Below are 9,234 nucleotides of genomic sequence, written 5' to 3'. Positions count from 1 at the left end.
CATTCAACGAGGTTTCTGTTGTCTTAAATGATGATTTTGATTAATGATATGTGGTTAGTTGTATTCCTTGTCGAAATAGCTTTCCGATGATATAAAATACATGTTCTAATTGTTTGCGGATCATAAAATGTGATTGTTTGTGTTTTGGTTCGTCCATTTGAGGAATTCAGCAAACAGACCCTGGATGCCAATTGGGACGCCGTCCTGACTTTTGGGACGCCGTCCCACTCTTCATATTGGGACGCCATCCTAATTTTGGGACGCCGTCCCACTCTTCATATTGGGACACCGTCCTGATTTTGGGACACCGTCCTGATACACTAAAATGGGCTGTTTTGCTTGGTCATTTGACGTAAAATGTTTGATATGCTACGGACCTCCGATTAACATGAAACTTGGCCAACATGCTCATATATGATTATATAACTTAGAAAAATTGTCGGATACCCGACCCGACCCCGTTGACTTTGACTTTGACCAAGTTTGACTTTTAGTCAAACTTAACTAAACACTTATGCAATCGTTCTAGTCTTTCTTTTATACTTGATTCTTGCATGAAACTTGACAACGTGATTCACATGCTATACTTTTCAAGTCGTAACGAGCCATAGGACTAATTGAACACATTTCACCCGACCTTGTGTCGTAACCGGTTAATTGATACAACTTATTTGTTTAGGTCAAGGCTAAGCAACTTTCATGCACACGTTTACTTTGTGAAGTACATTTATACTCGTGCACTCGAGGTGAGATCATAGTCCCATTTTTCAACAACTTTTATATTTTTAAATCGTGGGCTGAGAAACATATACGTTACATACTTATATACATTTCATATGTATATATACCTTTCATACTTTTATACATCGAACACGAATACGAATACAAAGATACGGACGAGTTTGAATGAAAACCCTCAATTCAATTATCATTAATTACATCAGATGGTGTAAGCGAGACTATGTTGTGTGGATCCATACGGGTTTGACTAACCCTCATTCGGACGGTTCGCTACCGTTAAGCGAATGAAATATATTCTGGTACGGTGTATGTTCTAACACTTTTATGCTGAGGTAAATGATACGGTTAAGCTTTGATAATTGGGTGCTCGGTAAACAACAATACTTATGGAATTCAAACGATTCGGAAAATCGACTTATACTATAACTTGTGGTTCAACTTATTTTACTTACATACTCATTACTAAACCTATGATTTCACCAACGTTTTTCGTTGACAGTTTTCTATATGTTTCTCAGGTTCATACATGGCTATTTGATACATGCTTCCGCGTACTTTCATACTTGCTTGAGGTCGAGCATACATGCATACACTCTGATTTCTTGCTTGGAGTCAAGCATACATACATAATACATACTTACGCTATTTATAGCAACTGTGTTTTTAAACTAATTATGTCGCAAGTTATTTCATTTATACTTTATGACTTTTGTAAACTTAGACTTGTTGTCGAACGGTTTTGTAAAATAAACTTGCAAGTCTTGTACCTTTCAAATGAATGCGACATAATTTTGGTCAAACGAGTCTCATATAGGGACTACGACCACGCAACGGGACCTAAGTTAACGACGCCGTCAGTAATGGTTTTGGTCGGGTCGTTACAAGTGGTATCAGAGCGTTGGTTGTAGGGAACTAGGATGTGCATTAGTGTGTCTGACAGAGTCGTTAGGACGCATTAGTGAATCTAGACTACAACCGGATAGTTAACCATTGCATTCTGACATACATTTGCTATAGATAGCACTTACTTGACTACTTGTTCATTATACTTGAATCATTCTTAGGAAAACTTTTTAATGGTACCCAAACTTTCATCATACGAACTCGTATTCCGCCAATTTTTGGTAAAACACGTGAATTCAAGATTCATACGCGTACGGATGACCGCGACTTCGTTAGCCACTCTAGCTCGGGAACTCTAATTCTTTGGTTGTTATCCACCCCGTCTTAGCTAACTATCCATGAGTTTTGTAAAGTCACCGTCACTACTCTAGATGAGTATCGTCATCACTATTTATCGCTACGGTTGCGTACTACTTGTTATCATGACCCGTTACTCTTTTCATACCTAAGTACATTATTGTCTGACTCGAACCACATTGACGTGAACAATCATTTATACACTTCTCTCGAGGAACGCGTCTTTAGAGTTGCACTGATTCTTTCGATTCAATACGAGTCACGTTAGAGATGCCGTTGCACTTTGTTCATTTTAGATCTTCATGGTTACACGAAATTGAATCTATAGAGTGATGTGGGAATGGAGGTATGAGTTAGCGTAATATAACGACACTCGATCAACGTGGTTATCAGTGTTGCAGATCTCGGAATTTCTCGGCGAGATCTCGGGGAGATCTCGGTTTCAAAACTCAGCCGAGAATATTTTCCCATCTCGTTGAGATTTCTCGGTCAACGGTTAAAATCTCGGTCAACGTCATGATTTCTCGGATTTTCTCGGCGAGATCTCGGATTTTCTCGTAATTTCTCGGATTTTCTCGCAATTTCTCTGATTTTCTTCTAATTTTTTGCTCATTTCTCAAATTTTCTCGTAAAAATCCATATAAATATACATATATTTATATATTTATACATATTTATATTAAAAAACTAGAAAGTCAACACAAGTCAACGTCCGAGATCTCCCCGAGATTTTTCCGAGATGCCGAGATCTCCTCAAAAATGTCCAAACGAGATCTCCCCGAGATCCGAGTTCTCCAACCTTGGTGGTTATATTACGGTAAGACATACCAAAGTTCTAGTGACACGTGATGGTGGTTAGACTCGATCAACCTAAACACCACCATGTGCCATGTACATGACTTCATCTATTCATGTTTGGACATCTGAAAACTCCGAGAATATTGATAACAACCATACCGGGGACACACCTTCGATTTTTGTCGAACTATACTTATGCTTCCGAATGAATTACCGATTCCTTTCGACTTCAACCGTATGTTACACGTGTATACTATCTCGTCCTCGCACAGTCTTATTGACTAACTACAATTTACTCGTTATGCTCACATCGAGGCGGAAACTTCTCTTGCATCACCCTTTTAATTCCGGTTCGGGAAATATTTTATTCTAAACTCTCAATGGAGAGAGAGACTCTTCACGTTATACTAGTATTCGCCTCGAGGGTGAATAGTCCCGACGAACGTTTTTGGAAACCGATAAATCTTCCGCGGCGCGAACCTTTTGAGGAACGAAACTTGTTCAAACATATTTTAAGGAAATTCTAGCTCTTCACGGCGTGCCATCTCCATTTAAATTTCGGATCGAGACCCTCGTTTCACTTCTAGATTTCGGAGTGCCTTACAAAAAGCCTCAGGACCACGTTTATACATGAGTACCGCGTACCATCCACAACCCGACGGACCGAACAAACATACGATTTAACCTTGGAACCCATAAGACAAGTTTGTATTACCAACTTCAAATTTGCTTGAGAGAAGCATTTTCCTTTAGCCGCATCCTCGTACTACCATGATTTTCATCGAGTTTTAACGTCACACCTTTTGAAACCACATGTGACCGGAAACGTCATTCTCCTTTTTGTCGAACCAAGTAAACGATGATCAACTCACCGGGGCCGAGTTTATTCATGAACAACCGAGAAAATTTATACATATTCAAGCAAGACCCAACGCGACTCGTAATCACCAAGAGCTACGCCGATGTTTGACGTAAACCTTTCTAATTCCATGGGGAACCGCGTAACGTTAAAAGTCGCACCTTGGAAAGGTGAAATCCGTTTCGGGAAACATAGAAAACTAAATCCGTGATATTTTAATCCTTTTGAAATCTTGGGGCGTTTTGGACCCGTTGCTAGCCGTTTAGATTTTCCGACTCATTCTGAGACTCCGTTTATCCTACATTCGCTGTATCAACTTAAAGACGTGTTTTGTGAAACAAGAACTTGATATCTTTTTAATGAACTTCCTATCGATGATAAACTTAATTTCCTAGGAGGACCGGTTGAAACCATGAATCGTGAAACCAAACTCTAAGACGACGTGAAACCCCGACCGTCGAGTTCGTTGAAATACCCTAGGACGTACTTACCCCTCATTCGTAGAATTGGCAACACAAGATCTCGAGGAAGATTCAACAACTACTACTTCCAACTAAATTTCGGGACGAAATTTCTTTTGAGGTGTGGATAATGTAACATCCCGCGTTTTTCCGTTAAATTTATTTTTAACACCGTCTTTTTTCTAAAATGACATCTCTCGTCACCTATACTCGTACACTTCGTTAACTAATGTTCTTGATAATCCCGTTACTCGATTACAACATCTCTCGTTAACTTGCGTTTTAAAAATATTCGTTTGGTTAATTCCCGCACCCGACTACAAACTTGAGGGACTAATTTTGGCACTTGGCCAAAACTTTGTAACTATTCACCACCACCACCACTTATCCCATTCATTCACCAACTCTTTCTTTCCTACTTCCATTTTTATTCTCTCAAACCTTCAAACACAAATTCATCATCTAATTTGGAACTAGAAAGCTCACAACAAATCCGACTACATATTCTTGATCCTCTCATCATTCTCTACGATTTGATACTAACTACACCGATTTTGGGTAACATTTCTAAAACTCTAGATTTCTTTAAATTCGTGTTTTTGACTTGAAATATTGTTAGTTAGTGTCTATGGCTCGTGTATAACATGAATATATGATTTGTATGCTCGATCTTGATGTTTTGGTGTAACTAGCTTGAAAATGAAAAGTGTATGCTTAATCTTTGATTTTGGATGATCAAATGTGTTAGATTGATAAAGTTCATGTTTTAAAAGTGTTACTAGCATCATTAGCTTCATGTTGATGTATAGATTGATTAACGAAACTTCATAAACGTGATTATTGATTATGTGAACTTTTGGTTAAGGTTTGATAGCTTTAAAACGAACTTTTGATGCGTTGAATGCTCGTTAATGTTATTAATAAGTGTTTAGTTGTATTACAAGTTTGATTACCTTCAAAACGGCATATCATATGTATAAATTGGATTCCCGGAACTTGAAATGCATTTGATGAACCTAAACTTTGATTTTGAACGCTTAACGACCATTCAATGAGGTTTCTGTTGTCTTAAATGATGATTTTGATTAATGATATGTGGTTAGTTGTATTCCTTGTCGAAATAGCTTTCCGATGATATAAAATACATGTTCTAATTGTTTGCGGATCATAAAATGTGATTGTTTGTGTTTTGGTTCGTCCATTTGAGGAATTCAGCAAACAGACCCTGGATGCCAATTGGGACGCCGTCCTGACTTTTGGGACGCCGTCCCACTCTTCATATTGGGACGCCGTCCTGATTTTGGGACGTCGTCCCACTCTTCATATTGGGACACCGTCCTGATTTTGGGACACCGTCCTGATACACTAAAATGGGCTGTTTTGCTTGGTCATTTGACGTAAAATGTTTGATATGCTACGGACCTCCGATTAACATGAAACTTGGCCAACATGCTCATATATGATTATATAACTTAGAAAAATTGTCGGATACCCGACCCGACCCCGTTGACTTTGACTTTGACCAAGTTTGACTTTTAGTCAATTTTAACTAAACACTTATGCAATCGTTCTAGTCTTTCTTTTATACTTGATTCTTGCATGAAACTTGACAACGTGATTCACATGCTATACTTTTCAAGTCGTAACGAGCCATAGGACTAATTGAAAACATTTCACCCGACCTTGTGTCGTAACCGGTTAATTGATACAACTTATTTGTTTAGGTCAAGGCTAAGCAACTTTCATGCACACGTTTACTTTGTGAAGTACATTTATACTCGTGCACTCGAGGTGAGATCATAGTCCCATTTTTCAACAACTTTTATATTTTTAAATCGTGGGCTGAGAAACATATACGTTACATACTTATATACATTTCATATGTATATATACCTTTCATACTTTTATACATCGAACACGAATACGAATACAAAGATACGGACGAGTTTGAACGAAAACCCTCAATTCAATTATCATTAATTACATCAGATGGTGTAAGCGAGACTATGTTGTGTGGATCCATACGGGTTTGACTAACCCTCATTCGGACGGTTCGCTACCGTTAAGCGAATGAAATATATTCTGGTACGGTGTATGTTCTAACACTTTTATGCTGAGGTAAATGATACGGTTAAGCTTTGATAATTGGGTGCTCGGTAAACAACAATACTTATGGAATTCAAACGATTCGGAAAATCGACTTATACTATAACTTGTGGTTCAACTTATTTTACTTACATACTCATTACTAAACCTATGATTTCACCAACGTTTTTCGTTGACAGTTTTCTATATGTTTCTCAGGTTCATACATGGCTATTTGATACATGCTTCCGCTTACTTTCATACTTGCTTGAGGTCGAGCATACATGCATACACTCTGATTTCTTGCTTGGAGTCAAGCATACATACATAATACATACTTACGCTATTTATAGCAACTGTGTTTTTAAACTAATTATGTCGCAAGTTATTTCATTTATACTTTATGACTTTTGTAAACTTAGACTTGTTGTCGAACGGTTTTGTAAACTAAACTTGCAAGTCTTGTACCTTTCAAATGAATGCGACATAATTTTGGTCAAACGAGTCTCATATAGGGACTACGACCACGCAACGGGACCTAAGTTAACGGCGCCGTCAGTAACGGTTTTGGTCGGGTCGTTACAATAATGCCCTCCTGTTGGTCCTGTGTGACAATGGTTTAAGATTTTACTAGCTTCATCTCCGAATACACATCGGCGTATTATTCCATCTGGAAAACTTTTAAACAAATGTGGATCTTCCCAGAAATAGTGTTTTATATCACTAAAGAATTTCTTTCGTTTTTAGTACGACAATCCTTTTTCAAGGAATCCACGTACTAAATAGTTTGCATAGTCTACAAACCATGAAATTTCATTATAATCTATCTTCAATAGATATTCATCAGGAAAGTTGTCTTGTATGGCCGATTCATTTAGAACTTCTAATTCAGGATTTTCAAGACGAGAAAGATGATCAGCGGCGAGATTTTCTGCTCCCTTTTTATCTCGGATTTCAATATCAAACTCTTGTAAGAGTAAGATCCAACGGATTAATCGTGGTTTAGCATCTTGTTTCGAAAATAGGTATCTAAGAGCAGAATGGTCGGTATAGACCACCGTTTTAGCTAGAACGAGATATGAACGAAATTTGTCAAAAGCAAAGACAATAGCAAGGAGTTCTTTTTCAGTAGTTGTGTAATTTTTTTGTGCTCCTTGTAACGTCTTACTAGCATAATATATAGGTTGAAATCGTTTTTCAATCCTTTGTCCTAAAACGGCTCCCATTGCAAAATCACTTGCATCGCACATAAGTTCAAATGGTAGATTCCAATTTGGAGTTATCAAAATCGGCGCATTAGTGAGTTTTTCTTTAAGAATATTAAAAGATTTGATACATTCATCTGAAAAAATGAATGGAGCATCCTTTTCTAGGAGTTTATTCATAGGAGTGGCAATTTTAGAAAAATCTTTTATGAAACGTCGGTAAAAACCGGCATGCCCTAGAAAACTCCTAACTCCTCTAACATTGGTGGGATGTGGAAGTTTAACAATTACATCTACTTTAGCTCTATCCACTTCAATTCCTTCCTTTGAAATTTATGTCCAAGAACGATGCCTTCTTTAACCATGAAATGGCATTTTTCCCAATTAAGAACTAGATTTGATTGTTCACATCTAATAAGCATTCGTTCAAGATTAACTAGACATGATTCAAATGTATCACCGAAGACTGAAAAGTCATCCATGAAAACTTCCATGCATTCTTCTATCATGTCATGAAAATTCGCCATCATGCACCTTTGAAAGGTTGCAGGGGCATTGCAAAGTCCAAATGGCATGCGTTTGTAAGCAAAAGTACCATAAGGGCACGTGAACGTGGTTTTTTCTTTGTCCTCAGGTGCTATTGGAATTTGAAAATATCCGAAAAAACCATCAAGAAAACAATAGTAACTATTTCCGGCTAATCTTTCCAACATTTGATCAATGAAAGGTAAGGGAAAGTGATCTTTTCTGGTGGCGTCATTTAATTTTCTATAATCAATACATACACACCATCTTGTTACAGTCCTAGTCGGAATAAGCTCATTTTTCTCATTTGTGATGATAGTCATGCCACCCTTCTTAGGCACGCATTGAACTGGGCTTACCCATGGACTATCAGAAATTGGATAAATTAAACCTGCATCAAGTAGTTTAATAATTTCTTTCTTAACAACATCTTGCATATTAGGATTTAGTCTTCTTTGACGTTGTACATATGTTTTATGACCTTCTTCCATAAGGATTTTATGTGTGCAATATGAAGGACTTATTCCTTTAATATCATGAATCTTCCATGCAATAGCTGGTTTATGAGCTTTCAACACATAAATGAGTTGAGATTTTTCATTTTCAGTAAGAGAAGACGATATTATTACAGGTAATTCAGATTCACCATGTAAATAAGCATATTCCAAATGGTTTGGAAGTGGCTTTAACTCTAATGTCGGTGGTTCTTCTATCGATGATTTATATCGATATCTGTCTTCTTCTTTTCGCATTTGAATTTCTTCTGTTGTTGGTTTATATCCATTAGCCATAAGTGTAGCTAACATTTCAGTTTCATCAATTGGTTCAGTTCCTTCTCCTAAAGAACATTCTCCTGTTCCTTGTAATTCTGGAAATTCTTCTAACAATTCTGCATGTGAATCTATACTTTGAATATAATAGCATGTATCATCTGCAGATTGCGGTTGTTGCATTGCTCTATCAACAGAAAAGGTAACACTCTCGTCCTCTATACTTAGGGTAAGTTTCTTACCGAACACGTCTATCATTGCTTTAGTCGTGTTTAAGAATGGTCTTCCTAATATGAGAGGAACTTGAGAATCTTCTTCCATGTTCAGAACAACAAAATCTACTGGAAATACTAAAGTACCAACTTTAACTAGCATGTTTCCCATTATCCCTCTAGGATATTTTACTGATCTATCGGCTAGTTGTATGCTTATTCTTGTTGGTTTTCATTCTCCAAGGTCTAGTTTAGCGTAGAGTGAATACGGCATTAAATTTATACTAGCACCTAAATCTGCCAATGCTTCTATTGAACTAAGACTACCCAGAAAACATGGAATTGTGAAACTTCCTGGATCAGATAGTTTTTCTGGTA

Source organism: Rutidosis leptorrhynchoides, chromosome 4 (assembly GCF_046630445.1).
Source record: "Rutidosis leptorrhynchoides isolate AG116_Rl617_1_P2 chromosome 4, CSIRO_AGI_Rlap_v1, whole genome shotgun sequence".
NCBI lineage: Eukaryota > Viridiplantae > Streptophyta > Magnoliopsida > Asterales > Asteraceae > Rutidosis > Rutidosis leptorrhynchoides.
The sequence above is the reverse complement of the archived record's forward strand: the minus strand, read 5'-3'. Positions refer to the sequence as shown.